At 38.2% G+C, this 14128-nt stretch overlaps 1 protein-coding gene and 1 long non-coding RNA gene across 5 annotated transcripts in view; one reads left to right on the top strand and one right to left on the bottom strand.

Annotated features, from left to right (window-relative positions):
• Positions 1-14128, top strand: part of nup35 (nucleoporin 35) — a 232768-nt gene that overhangs the window by 172145 nt on the left and 46495 nt on the right. The window contains exon 10 of one of the 4 annotated variants that reach the window (XR_015498749.2): positions 8817-9896. The exons of 2 other annotated variants lie outside the window; for them this stretch is intronic. The gene's annotated coding sequence lies outside the window, so the exon portion shown is untranslated. Of the gene's footprint in view, positions 1-3146; positions 3636-8816; positions 9897-14128 lie in introns of those variants that run through there. One more of the 4 variants, XR_015498748.2, reaches the window with a different exon arrangement.
• Positions 1445-8659, bottom strand: LOC147835256 (uncharacterized). Its single transcript, XR_015499236.1, has 3 exons — positions 5272-8659; positions 3913-5195; positions 1445-3835 (listed from the first exon to the last, which is right to left on the bottom strand). It is a non-coding gene; the product is annotated as an uncharacterized LOC147835256 (long non-coding RNA).

Genomic DNA, 14128 nt, shown 5'->3' with positions numbered 1-14128 from the left:
CAAAGGAAAGCAATAGGATGGTTTTCCAATTACATTCACTCCAGCATTTATCTCTATCTGAGTTTATGCAATTTCCGTTCAGTGTTGGACACGGGACTGATAATGGGCTTTAAACCCTGAGGATAAAAAGAAAAAACATTTTGTCCACAAATCTTAGGAGCTTTAAAAAAATAAAAATTCAAACTCTCTTGCAATGAGATTTGAGGTGTTTACCATCATAAGATATAATAAGAGATTTGGAGTTTACCATCATAATTTAGTGTTCACTTTTCTTGTTCATGAGATGCAATTGGAATTGAAGAGTTTAAAAGTAGATAAACTCAATAAACGACTTTTGATATTTGTTCAAACTACTTGTTTACAATGAAAACAACCCAACTCAGTTTGTTTGGGCAACTTTATGTTCAATCCTCTTAACTCTGTATACCTGGTATCGGGTCTATGACATCATTTACTTCCATATTCATCGAATTTTAAATGTCTATACTTCGTACTACCCCATAAGTGGTTCCGTTCTCTCATCAGTTGGAATTGAATAACTTTTGCATAGTTTATGATCAAGAGATGTGCAGGAACCAACAAAATTAAATACAGCAACCTAGACCAACAGAACCTAGAGGTAAACTTTCAAATTTGAGTTAAAAAAGCACCTCTTTTTTTGGAGGGGTTTAATAAAGACAGCAATTATTTTGATCACTTTCAACAGTGTTTTATGAAAATTCAAAGGGTTTTCTTTAAAATGATACCAACCTTTTGCATTACCACATCTGCATGTGGATTTGGAAAGCTTTTGAATTTGGATAGGCAAAATCCAGTCGGAAAGCCCAAAATAGCACTTGACTTTGAGGTTAAATTTGTAAAAAATGTTTTTAAAAAAAGTTATGTAACTTAATTGGTTTGAACTAGGACAACATGAGGCAGACCCCCTAGTTTTTCTCGATTCCGCAATCACTGAATCTATTGCAAAATCAACTAAAAGTTACAAGTTTTTGCAATCCTGAAAAATTCTAAATATAAAAGCAAAATAGTTGTTCAAATAATATAAATAAATTGTTCAAAATAATAATTCAAATGAAAATGATTTGACATGATTGGTTCAAAATGAATTTTGCTCTTGAGTTCGGTTTGCCCAAAATAAATTGACATAAAATGATTCAAATGAGTAGAAGAGTGTTATGTTAAGGTACACCATTGGTTTATTTTTGTGAGTGTATGCTGGTCACTAAACTATAATTAGGTGTAGTACTTAAACAGAAAAACTAACCCTAAAATCCAATCACAACTCATTGATATATATCGGATAAAATGGACTCGCAAAATTTAAAGCTCCAAATGACATTGCGGAGAAGCTTTTCTTAATGATTAGCCATCTTTTTTTAAAGATATATTTTTTTTAAAATAATGACAAACTGGAAACTATTTGGTTATGTCATGAAAAATAATGATACAAATACACAAAAATTATTCGCGAAAGCGTTGTAAATTATAAAAATTATAAAAATAAAATAGGGATACTTAAGGTGTCCAGTACTAGTTTTAGCGTCTTTGTTTTCCCTCTTTAGAAACGCTGTAGTTTTTAGCAATTGCTAAATTCACTGTTTGGTTAGATTGATTCCATGTCACAAGCATGATTCACTGGACAGATGAGCTAATCGCACACTGAGGATATCTGCTGGTATTGCCAAATGAACAGCATCGAAAAGTCAGTGTATACGCAAAAATATTTATTGCTAAGTAGTTGTAGTTAGCGTGCTTGGTGTGATCAGGCCTTAATTAAGAGACTAAAACATGAATATGAAAGGTTGTTAAAACAACCCCAAAACTGGCAACAGCCTAAGACTTTATGCTTTAGATTTGTAGTCCTTTTCACACGACAATTAACCTGAATAATCCTTGTTCGAAAAAATGCATTGTTTGCATAGTCATGTATCATTTTTAGAGGAGGGAAATGTCAAACAATGGAAAAATATGTTAATTGGAGTGCAGAAGTAATATATATATGTTTTTATTTGCAGTCCGAAAACTATTTGATGGCAGCCATCAATATGAGAATGTGCAATGCTAGAGCCTTTAAATAAACAGGTCACATGTTGTGTTGGGCCAATCAATAACACTGTAAACATTGAATCAAAAACCTCTCAGAGTTTAGGAATGTACAGGGTAAAACAACAGCATATATGAATACCCATAATCAATTGGTAATCTATCTTATTAACGATCATTGTTAAATGTGATAAATGTCACAGATAACCCAATATTTGGTTAACCTAAAGTTTAAAATGACCCAGGTTGAACTATTTCAGATGCGAAAAGTGCAGTTAAAAGCCTAACAGGTCATAAGACAGACTGCAAGGCTTGTAAACCTTTGTATTTAGGATAAAGCCATACAAAGGCTATATCAAGCAGTCCTCCAAATAAATTCTGCATCCTGTCTGTCTGTCTGTCTGTCCATCTATCTATTGGTCTGTCCATGAATCCATCCATCCATCCATCCATCCATCCATCCATCCATCCATCCATCCATCCATCCATCCATCCATCCATCCATCCATCCATCCATCCATCCATCCATCCATCCATCTATCTATCTATCATCTATCGTCTGTCTGTCTGTCTGTCTGTCTATCTATCTATCTATCTCTCTCTTTCTGTCTGTCTGTCCGTCCATCCATCCGTCTATCTAATTGTAATCTGCATCCTGTTTGTTACCTCAGAATCAAGCTGACTGCAGATGAAATGCTGAGTTATGTAAATGTGCTTAGTCATTTATTAGTGTATTCATAGGTTAGTTTCCATATGGTCTTAGAGGACTGGGGAAAGGAATCAGTAAATGTTAGGGTATGCATACTGTAGTACATCAAATTATTTGAATTAATCATTGAAATAGGAAATTGCCCTAAGTCCCTGATTGACACAAGTGACTGCCAGATGTGGGCAGCTGTAGCCTCTTACCAAGCAGCTGCTGTCTCCGGTCCCTCCGCTGCTCATTGAGAAGGTCACAGTCCTCTACATTCCACATCTACAAGCACTGCATTTATATCCTTAGAGAAAGACTATTTGATGTCTCAGTGGTTTTCAGAGATGTTTTCACTTACAAACCCCGAAAAACATTTTCGTAATGCTTCTTTCATCTGATAATTGTTCAGGTTACGAGACAAGAAACCACCGCGCTCGGAGAGAGCGGACGCTAATGTTTATCAGATGAGCTGAGAGGAAGTCTAAAAGAGTTTGTGAGCTGATTTATGGGCTGACTTCAGATACGACATTATCTTTTCCCCTGTCTGATCACCTGAATGACAAGTGGCACCGACTCAGGGGAATGTGGACTCGTAGACTTCGCCCCGAAGTGTGCGCACCTGCCAGAACCCTATCTGTAGCCAATCAGTCATATGTTCGTTCAGCCATAGTCGGCCTCACTAAGGGCCCGGGCTCCTTCACAGACACGTACGAGAAGTGGGGAAGGGTGTTATGAACAGCTTTGAAAAACTGAAATATCCAATTGATTTGGAGGAGAGGAGGAGAAATCGTTCAGAAGCCAAAAGTTCTGCCAGCTTTTGCTCTGTTCTCAAGTCGATTGGACGAGGGGTAGAATCTTGCACTCAAAAATAAAATGTTTCTCTATGCTGTAAATGATGAAACGGTCGTTTGTCCATTTCCTTCATGTAATTGATCTATCTATCTATCTATCTATCTATCTATCTATCTATCTATCTATCTATCTATCTATCTATCTATATATCTATCTATCTATCTATCTATCTATCTATCTATCTGTCTGTCTGTCTGTCTGTCTGTCTGTCTGTCTGTCTGTCAATCTATCTATCTATCTATCTATCTATCTATCTATCTATCTATCTATCTATCTATCTATCTATCTATCTATCTATCTATCTATCTATCTATCTATCTCACAGATAGTTGTTATGAGTAGCTGTAATAATCAATAAATCCATTGGTATAGCGTTGTTCTGTCTGTATGTATGTCTGTCTGTCTATCTACATAGGCCTTAAACTCAATACCTGGAGGGCCACAGCTTTGCACAGTTTTGCTTCAACCCTAATCAAACACAGCTGATCTAGTAGTGTCTAGCAGTCTTGAGCACCTTAATTAGTTGGATTAGCAGTGTTTAATTAGGTTTGGAGCAAAACTGTGCAGAGCTGCGGCCCTCAAGGAATTTATTTCGAGACCTATCTCACAGATAGTAGTTGTGAATAGCTTTAATAATCAATAAATCCAATGGTATAGCATTATTATGATATCTATCTATCCATCCATTTATCTCACAGATAGTTGTTAAATAAATAGCTTTAATAATCAATAAACCCAATGGTGTAGCATTGTTATAATATCCATCCATTAATCCATCTGCCTATTAATCCCTCCCACAGATACTTGTCATGAGTAGCTGTAATAATTAATAAATCCAATGGAATAGCGTTATTATAATGTGTATCTAGGGATGTAACGATATCAAAATTTCACGATACGGTAATACCTCAGTATGAATGGCACGGTACGGTATTTATTAAATCATTTAAAGGAAAAACAAAACTATTGAAGAGACTCAAAAAAAGTGCTAGAATGTTCAGGTTACCTCAACACTGAACAGATCAAGGACATACAAATGATCTATCTGTAAACTTTCAAACAGGAACTTTAATTATTCAATTTTAATAACAAAAAATATTAAACCATGTAAAAAAAAAAACACCACTCGAAAGGACAAGCCATGAGTGAGATAGAGGTCTCTTGGTGGTACAAGTCAATGTCTCCATCAATCTGAGCAGTGTGCTGTGTTCTGCTGTCCCGTTGACTAATAGAATCCCCATCATGTTAGTCGTATTCCCCGACTTGTATTTCAGCACAGTCTGGCAGTGCCTGCATACCCTTTTTTCTGTCACCTTTTCTTCTTTCTTGTTTCTTTTCAGAGAGAAACTGAAATGCTTCCACACTTCTGATTTAAAACACACTTTAGGTTCGACCATTTTTTGCTCTTTCTCTTTGCCGCTACTAGCAGCACCCTCCATTTCTGCATTACTGGATCTGTAGCGACAACAGACCGCAAAGGATGATGGCTATTCCTGGGCTGATGAAAATTGTAGTTTCCGCTACCTCCCATTCGCCTGAGCAAACTTTTCACCAAAAGACCTATGATTTTATTCAGTTATACCCACAGTAATATTGAAAGAAATTGCTTTAATAATCAATAATAAATAGAAGATAATTAATTATTAAAAATCCTGTTCACATATGGACTGCAAGGGTTTTACTGTAGATTGAACCCATATGAAATGTTCCTCTACATTGAGCATGATTAAATGTCCTTTGTCTTGCACTTTCATCATTCAAGGATGGGATTTGATGAACCTAGATGTGCACTGTCTAGATGTATGGCTGATGTTTTTCATCTCAGTCATCGGCGTAGTTTATAAATGCATGTACTCTTGGTAAGATCAAAGAGGAATGCGAGTTTTTTTTGCCATGAGCGCATTAAAAAGTAACTAAGGCAATATAAATATGAGAGCTGAACTAAAAGCAAGGGTGTCCTCAGTGACTCTTCCACAATGGCCCATTGTTCACGCAGTATTTACCAGTCGTTCTCTGTCATCCATCTTGTGTACATTTCCCAGCTCTCAGCATGAGATGGCCTTCAGCCAGTGCTCTGGGCTTCTTGTTATAAATCTAACAGCATTGTTTGCTATGATGCTCAGCCTCCAGCAGTCTGTCATCACAAGGATGCACGCCTGGCTTGAGGAGAGATTTCCCCCCAACCGCCTTGTCTTGCCCTATTTCTTTTTCGATAATGTTGAGAAGAACAGATGGAAGTGTAAGTTTGCAGGCACGAGAGCCCGCGGCGGCCATGTTTCCACGGATGTGCATTTGAAGGGAACGGTCTCACTGCCTTTGCTCCCAGTGCTTAGAGGTCACCGGTAATCACAGCTTTGTACCGACGAGCCGTCGAGATAACGACGGTCATGCGACTTTCACTGCACAAAAACACCCCTGGGGCCTTGCTTGGTTCAGAGCTGGCCAAGAAAGTGGCAGCTAGAGGACCAATCAATGTATATTTGCAGTTCCTCCTCTTTCATAATTGTGATGGAGATACATTTGAGTTGACCTCCAGTCACTTTGGATGCTACACATCGCCGAAACCCTCCAAGGAGCTTGTTAGCATTTTTAGCCTCTTTTTCTTCTCGCTGTTTCCATGCAACAGATGCAAAGACGAGTGGCTCTGTATGACCTTAGTTAAGGTAGGTACATCCTACGAGACTCCCGGCATCTGCGAAGGTGGGATGACACTGAGTGATTGCCTTCCCACAGGGAGCGCTGGTAAGTGGGAGATTTACCCCGCAGGTTCTCATGGAGGGGGCACCAGGATCAGAAATAGATTTTCACCAATGGTAGATAATAGCAGTCAGCAGAAAATTATTCTGGGGAAGAAAAAAAAAAAAGAGTATGAAGCGTATTATCGGGAGTTCGGAACAAGGCCGTCTCCTCCCCGCCCAGAGGAGGCGTGGGCGCAGAGAGAGAAGCAGGGGAATTCTAATGGCATTTATTCTTCTCTCGGTTACAGGATAACTATAATATGTCAGTAGTGTCTCGTGAACAAATCCATATTGGCTGGCTTTTTAGATATTCAAGGAGTTTTATTTCTCGCAGGTCCTGTTAACACAGCATTCGTTCCCCAGCAACGTGGCACCCTATTTTTCCTCAGTAATTTGCTGTATACTTTGTAAACATACACTCGAGTCGATGTTTAAATTCATTCTCCGTGGCAAACAATGTGTCTTATTAGAACTCTTGGGAACGGCTAGAGAAAATGAGCAAAAGAAGTAAAACACAGTCCATTTGCAATATGAAATCCTGCTCGTTTCTTTTTTTATGTCATTTTATGTAAATAACAGCTTTGTGCAAAATTCGGAATAGAAAATAAATGCTTGTTTTCAGTTTACAAGTTGGTATTTGAATCAGTCTCAACAGATAGGAAGATATATTGCTGTCTGTTTATGGATCACTGATAAAAACTGAATGAACAAAAATGACTTTAATATATGGTCACACTTTGGCCCAATCCCAATTCTTTTTTGTACCCCTTCCCTTTGGCCCTTCAAACAGAGTGTGAAGAGGAAAGGCTTCAAAATTTCCCCCTAAGAAATGGGACAGCACTAACACCTGCACACGTCCTCATACTGTATGTCATTGCGATCTCTTTCTTTATATGAGATCAGACGATCGCAACTGCTGTAGTTATTCCAGTTGCTTTATTTTTTGGTATTTATCTTCAGGAAATCACTGAAGGCATATATCATTTTATCATAACGATCTAATGTGGCAGTAAGATTGTAACTATCGTAACATTTACACAGTGGCCATATTCATCTATGTAAACACACGAAAACAACATTAACATTATAGCAGACACTGTAAAAAGGTCAATTCCAGCCACTAGACCTTTCTGCCAGGGGATTCGAGTGTCAGAATGACTGCTATACAGGAGTTATTATTAAGGATTATATATATCAAGTTTCAGAGATTTTTATTTTAGCTTTTTTTAAAGCATGATGGTAAAACACAAACACGGTCATGAATATATTAAAACATGAGCTTGTTTGTTGCAAAAATTGGTATTAATGACAAAAAATACTAATTTGTGGATCTCTTTACTTCTGGGTGTAGCTATGCAGGCGCTGATGTATTCTGGGAAATTTTCTTACACCTTGGTTTTGAGTGTGGTCCTGAAAAATTTCAGTTCGAAGGGCTATCTACCTCTTCCTCTTAACTCTACGCCTTCAAGCTAAAGGGAATTGGGACACCCCTACCCCTTCACGGGAATGCACAAAACAAGGGGTAAGGGGAAGGGCTAAGGGATATAATTTGGATTGGTCCATTTGTTGAATTTAAGTTACAGTGCATCTACATACCAACTAATTCTCATTAGATTATAAGTAGACTGTTAGGTTGGGGTTAGGGTTAGTGTATTTGGGCTTGTACTTGCAAAGTTTCTTATAGTCAGTTACATGTCTGTTGAAGGAGCAGCATCAGCAGATATTAAGCAGACAGTCTATTAATGCTTAAATGGACCATCAAAAGAAAGTGTTACCAATATGTGTATTGCTTGTCAGACCTAGGCTGCGTCCGAAACCGCATACTTCCATACTATATAGTATGTTTAAATCAGTATGCGAGCCGAGTAGTATGTCCGAATTCATAGAATACGAAAATCAGTATGCGAGAAGTACCCGGATGACTTACTACTTCCGGTGAGATTCTGGAGTGCGCATCCCATGCACGCTGCTCTATCCCATGATGCCCCGCAAGCGAATTCATGAATGGGAGTGAAGCGACGCAAATGACGCAGGTAGGTCGCGTGACCATGACAAAATGGCGGATGTAGTACGTCCGAATTCCATTCATACTTTTCACATTCATACTGTATAGAACATACTTTTCTAAAAGCCGAGTAGTACGTTTGCATTCAAATGCAGTACCTACTGAGTAGTAGGCAGTTTCGGACGCAGTCCTAGTGCTTATAGTAGCAAATAGTAGCAAAAGTTTGTGCCTGACTAAAAATTAACTGAAATTTTAACGATCTTTGAAAAACTCCCTTTTTGTCAATACACTTTTTTTTGCTCCAAATCTGCCCTGTATGACATCTCGAAAAAAAAAAAAAAAAACACTATTAATTACTCCTCAGACAAGTGATTTTATTCCAGGGATTCTGCAGGTTTCCCACAATCTAAGAAATTGCTGTTTCAAACACCTGTGGCCCACAAATATATCACACTAATAAAAACCTTGTTTATCTTCGTTCTAGGAGAGCCTACGGCATCAGACACCCTACCAGAAAAAAATATATAAAAATGATCACACCGTGTCAGTAATACCTGCTTTAGTGAGTACAGGATGCGTCCACAGGAGGGATTAGCCCTATTGATCCCAGCTGGCAGACAGAACTATTTGAAAGTCAGAACAATCACATCGGGAGCAGACTCTGTGGGCATGTGGACCAAAGGAAATGGGAGATGTAAGATATAGTCACAGAAGTGTGTGTATAGAGCAACAGGGGAAAGCGCTGAACAGATAAGAAGGAACTAACACAACTATTGCCAACAGCTGCTTCTCCTATTCACCTCACAACTCATTGTGCCCTTTTTCCCTTAAGGGTTAGATTTTTCTCCTCTCCCTGTGCATAAACAACTGCAGGTCAATTGTAACATACCTAATAAATGAGCACATGCTCAGTTTTAAACTATTTTAAAGTCAATCTGTTGTTACAGTTAATCATTTTTAGGATTTAAAAAAAAAAAAGTATTTTATGCACAACACCCTCTTATGTATAGTCTAAAAGTCAATTTCCAACAGACCAAATCAAGTCAATGATCTATAAATGAGAAATTTCACCAAGAGATACACTGACTGGCCACCTTATTTGGTAAACCTTTTAGTACTATACTAAGTTGGACACCCCTTGTACACTTAGAACTGCACCAATTCTTTATGTAGAAGGTGCTAGAAGTCTTCCTGAGAGATTTTGGGATGTTGGCATCAAGCACCGGTAAGTAAATAGCCGCGTTTCCACTATCTTGCCTAAAGCGAACGAGCCAGGCCGAGCCAAGGCCAGTCGCGTTTCCACTGTCACTTCCGGGGCCTAATCGGGCCAAATCGGGGCTTTCTTGGGGCTAGCGGCCGGCCTTTTTAGGCCCGCCGATAACCTTGGGCCAACTGGGGCTTCAGTGCGGAGTGCGGACACTAGTTACATGCGCCTATCAAATAAATAAATAAGGGAAAGAAAACATCTAGCCTTATAGGCTGGGCTCTTTTTGCATATGATCCCCCTTTCCCTTCTAAATGTAAGGCTGTTGCATAAAATAATAAAGTTTTAATTTATAAGTGACTTCTTTGCTGTGTCCTCCTTGATGTTTCAATAACGCATAATAATCTTTACACCATATTTAAGAAATAGCAGACTGTAAAGGTTTTCAAAAGATTTTGTCATCTTTTTAAGGTGTGTTTGTGCGCGTTTAGATACCTGTATGTGTGTGAGAGACCGAGGAAAATAGCGATCCCTTCTCAGCTCTGTTGATGCCGCGCAGCTTTTTTCTTTTTGTTATTTATTTTGGAGATAATACACAATATGAATACAACAGAAAGACATGAAACTTGACAAATTTCTTGTCCACTTTTGTAGGCTCAAAACAATAGTGTCATATCTTCATAAAATAGCCTAAGCTATATTGAAATAATTTAAAGAATTACAAATATCAGATAAAATAAAATCACATTAAATAAATAAAGCAGTATAAAACAAACAAAAGCTAATCCAATTTAGCTATTTAAAACACCCATATATCAAACCGTTTTAAAGCCATAGTAAACTTTCATTTTACAAAGGCCTATGTGAAAAAAAAAAGATTTTAGATATTTCCTAAAAACAATAAACACAGAAGAAGGTTTGAAATATTATTTAATAAGTATTTGAATGCGATGATATTAATTAAATCTTGCGAACAGAGCATTTTTTTGGTAAGTGGAAGCAGAAAGGCGACCTTTTTTTCTGTAGGCTAGGTTATCTTTTTTTCTTAAATACATGAGGAGCTTTAGTAGTGGATAGCTGCTGAGCGCAAGGAAACATAAGCTATATTTTATTACTTGCTCTAATGTGCTGAAATACTTAACACTTTCTTTAAATATCGTTAAATAAAGGGGAATCACCTCATTCTCATAAGTGTCATTTAGCCTATAGGGAAAAATTAATGTTTCAGGTCTTTCTGGAGCATTTGGGCTGAATGTTTGGCGGCGTCTATCAAAATGAGGATTTTATAAAATATATTTTCTTTCAATTTTTCTGTCTTTATTAACAGAGAATTTCTGTGGTTTTATTTTTTGGATGGTGCGCTCACTGCGCTGGGACCCTCCGTTAGTGGCGAGACCACTCAATTTCGATGCCAACAGTCGGTCGGTGAGTAAATGAATATGATGAATGAGAACACACAGGCCTGTGCGTATAGACAGATAATGTAATGTTGAACAGTAACGGGTCATTTGTTTGTTTCGGATGTCTTTATTTAAATGGTTTATAATGATGTGATGGTGTGCTTTATCTGCCTGATTCCCGCTGAAGTGGGCGGGTTGTGTGACGTTTTGATTCGGGGGACGTTCTGGGGGCAGGGTTTGCGTGACGCACTGCGAGCTACTAGCCCGACAGTGGAAACGCGACATGATTTCGGCCTCACTGCTCAACCTCCCGGGCGATTGGCCTGGCCCAGCCCGATTAAAGCCCTGGCTTGCACTGGCCCGACAGTGGAAATGCGGCATGCAACCTTTTCATTAAATGTTCCTCACTGGCCGAATAATCTTCGCACTCTCATGTGGACTGCTGATTCACTGGTTTCATTCAAATGACTAGTAAAAATCTCTTTTGTGAGCATGTGTACCTAAAAAAACTAATCTCATTTCTCTCCTTACTCTAGCTTATCATTTATTGCACTAGGAGATCCTTTATGTAGGTAGAACTTCATGGTGTATCATTTAATGCCTCCTCATTTGTTTGTTGCTTTTAACAAAAGCCTCTGCTAAATGTAATGTAAACATGAGACCCAGTGAATGCGCTGGGACATTTTAGTTTAGTAAACTTATTACAAGAGCTGTGAACCTACACTAGTTTCACGGTTCGGTTCGGTTACGATTATCATGTTATCAATTCGGTTCAATTCGATATTTCGGTGGATCACGGTGCATTGACGATGCTGTCATATTTTCTTCACAGCAGCAGCTCTTGTATTAAAATGTATGAATATATTTATATTTATATAGGCTATTATTTGTAATACAATTGTGTCATTTAATATAAAACAGTCAGATATATAAACTGTAACTTTAAAAAAACGAGCATTTAGTAAATAATATAAACAAATATAAATATCCAGCTCAATTTCTGATCCTTGTCTAGTTCTCTTACACCCCTTTGATTGGTTACATCCTCAACAAAAACGGTTGCGGTTGGCTCTTGCGCGCTGCGCTCTTCAGATGAATGATAAGCGGCAGGCGGCGATCTCACAGCCGATCTATGATAGACACGGTGGAGAAAACTCTGCAGACACGCGCTCGTTTCTGTATCCAAAAGTAACACTGTAAAACAGCCAAGAGGAGAAGAAAAGCCACGCCAGCAGGTCAAATGGGCCACTGTGTGTGTGTGTGTGAGAAAGAGAGAGAGACAGAGCGAGAGCGAGCGAGAGAGAGAGAGAGAGAGAGAGAGAAATGGAGTAGGCTACTTTCATTCTCAAACATACACAGTGAAATTGTGCACAGTTCATGAGTATTAAGTAGTAAGAGCGTTGTAAATACTCGCAATCGTCTCCCTCGCGACAGAGCGCATATGAGGTAAATGACGTCAGTAATAACCAGTTATGATTATTACTAAACCGATACCGAATTGTCCGCGTCTGCATTGCGGTGCATCGAAGAAACGATTAATTTTGACACCCCTACTTATTACCGTGAATAAAGCAGTTTGTCAATTCTGGATTTGAGTGGTACGGTTCTGTACAGTACAGTACTCATTTATTTCCATTTCCACTGTCTAATGGCCCATTTTAACTGAACAGTATGAATCGGTACAGTACACATGGCCCGTTTCCACTGAACAGTCCAGCACTGTCGTGGTGAGCTGAGTGGTATATCTATACATTAATTTATACCAATATAATTTTATACGCAGTGTAGGATTATATAATACAGGGTATACAGTGGTATTACTTGTAGTTCAAGAAGGAGAGTGTATTATTATCATCAATTTTCTGTTTCTCCCTCACTCACACAACTGCAACCCACCGCACTCTTCCAATGTGCATGCCGTAAAAGCAGCTCTAGTAAGCTTGTATTGAGAGGATTGAGAACCAGATTTAAATTTCCTAATTTCAAAGTACAGGGATTCCATATGAAACATGAATTTTGATTCTGTTTATCAATTTTTGACTTTTTAAAAATAATTCTTGTGACCATTTTACAGTTGTATCTATCTGGCAGGACCTGCAATCCATGGTTGTATGAAGCACCTTGAGTTTTTCCCTTAATGATGCTTATGATAGGGGGTAATTTACCATTAACTATGATAATATTTTAAGGGTGTTGCATATAATCCCCTCTATAGTTATTTTAGGTAAGTGAAGCTGTTAAGGGTTTCATGGATATTCTGCTCATACAATTTTTAAACCCAGCAGCATTTACTTTATCACTTTATAGTAAAACTAATTGTCTACAGAATGTGAAGTTGAATAAAGACTGACAAAGCAGTGCTTTTATGGTATGTGTGACACTATAAACGGTGGGTTTTGGGGGGAGTTACATTTAAAAACTTGATATAAAAGAATTAAGTTTACAATTTCCAAAGGTTTTGTAACCCTAAGATGAAAATAGATTTGGTGTTTCAAATTCTAATTTGTAGGGGCCACTCTTGAACTGCTTTTGTACAGCTTTCTCACGTCAGAGGACATGCAAAACAGCTTCGGTGTTTCAGCGTCTATTTAGAACTGATTTTGGATGGCTTTCAGATGGCTTTCAGTCAGTTTATGTTTAAAGGTTTAGTGTCTCAATGTCTGAATAATAGGGACTGATTTCAGATGACAGTTTCCAGAAATCAGTGGTTATACAAAACAGGTTAAATTTTTCAAAGTCTAATTTGTTGGGGCACTTTTGGACCGCTTTCATACGTCAAAAGATGTGAAAAACAGCTTCGATTTTTCATTGTCTAATTTGTAGGAATTGACTTTTGGACAAATTTTGGACATCATTAGATGTGCATAACAGGTTCAGTTTCTCAGTGTCTTTTATTGCTTAGTAGGGACTGTTTTCAGATGTCAGTGGACATAAGTGGACTGCATACGGATGTCAGTGGGTGTGCAAAACAGGTTGTTGTCTCAACATCTCATTAATATGAATAGCTTTCAGAGGTCAGTGGACGTGTACTCTTTTGTACATCACTAGATGTGCATAACAGGTTTGGTGTCTCATCGTCTGATTGGGTAGGGACCACTTTCCGATGGTTTTTGGACAGCTTTCAGACGTCAGTGGATGTGCAAACAGGTTGGGCATCTCAGTGTATGATTATTAGTGAAGGCATTTGGTCAT

Source organism: Danio rerio, chromosome 9, assembly GCF_052040795.2.
Source record: "Danio rerio strain M-AB ecotype USA chromosome 9, GRCz13ab, whole genome shotgun sequence".
In the NCBI taxonomy this organism is placed as follows: Eukaryota; Metazoa; Chordata; class Actinopteri; order Cypriniformes; family Danionidae; genus Danio; species Danio rerio.
Note: the sequence above shows the minus strand (reverse complement) of the source record. Positions and strands in the feature narration are given on the sequence as shown.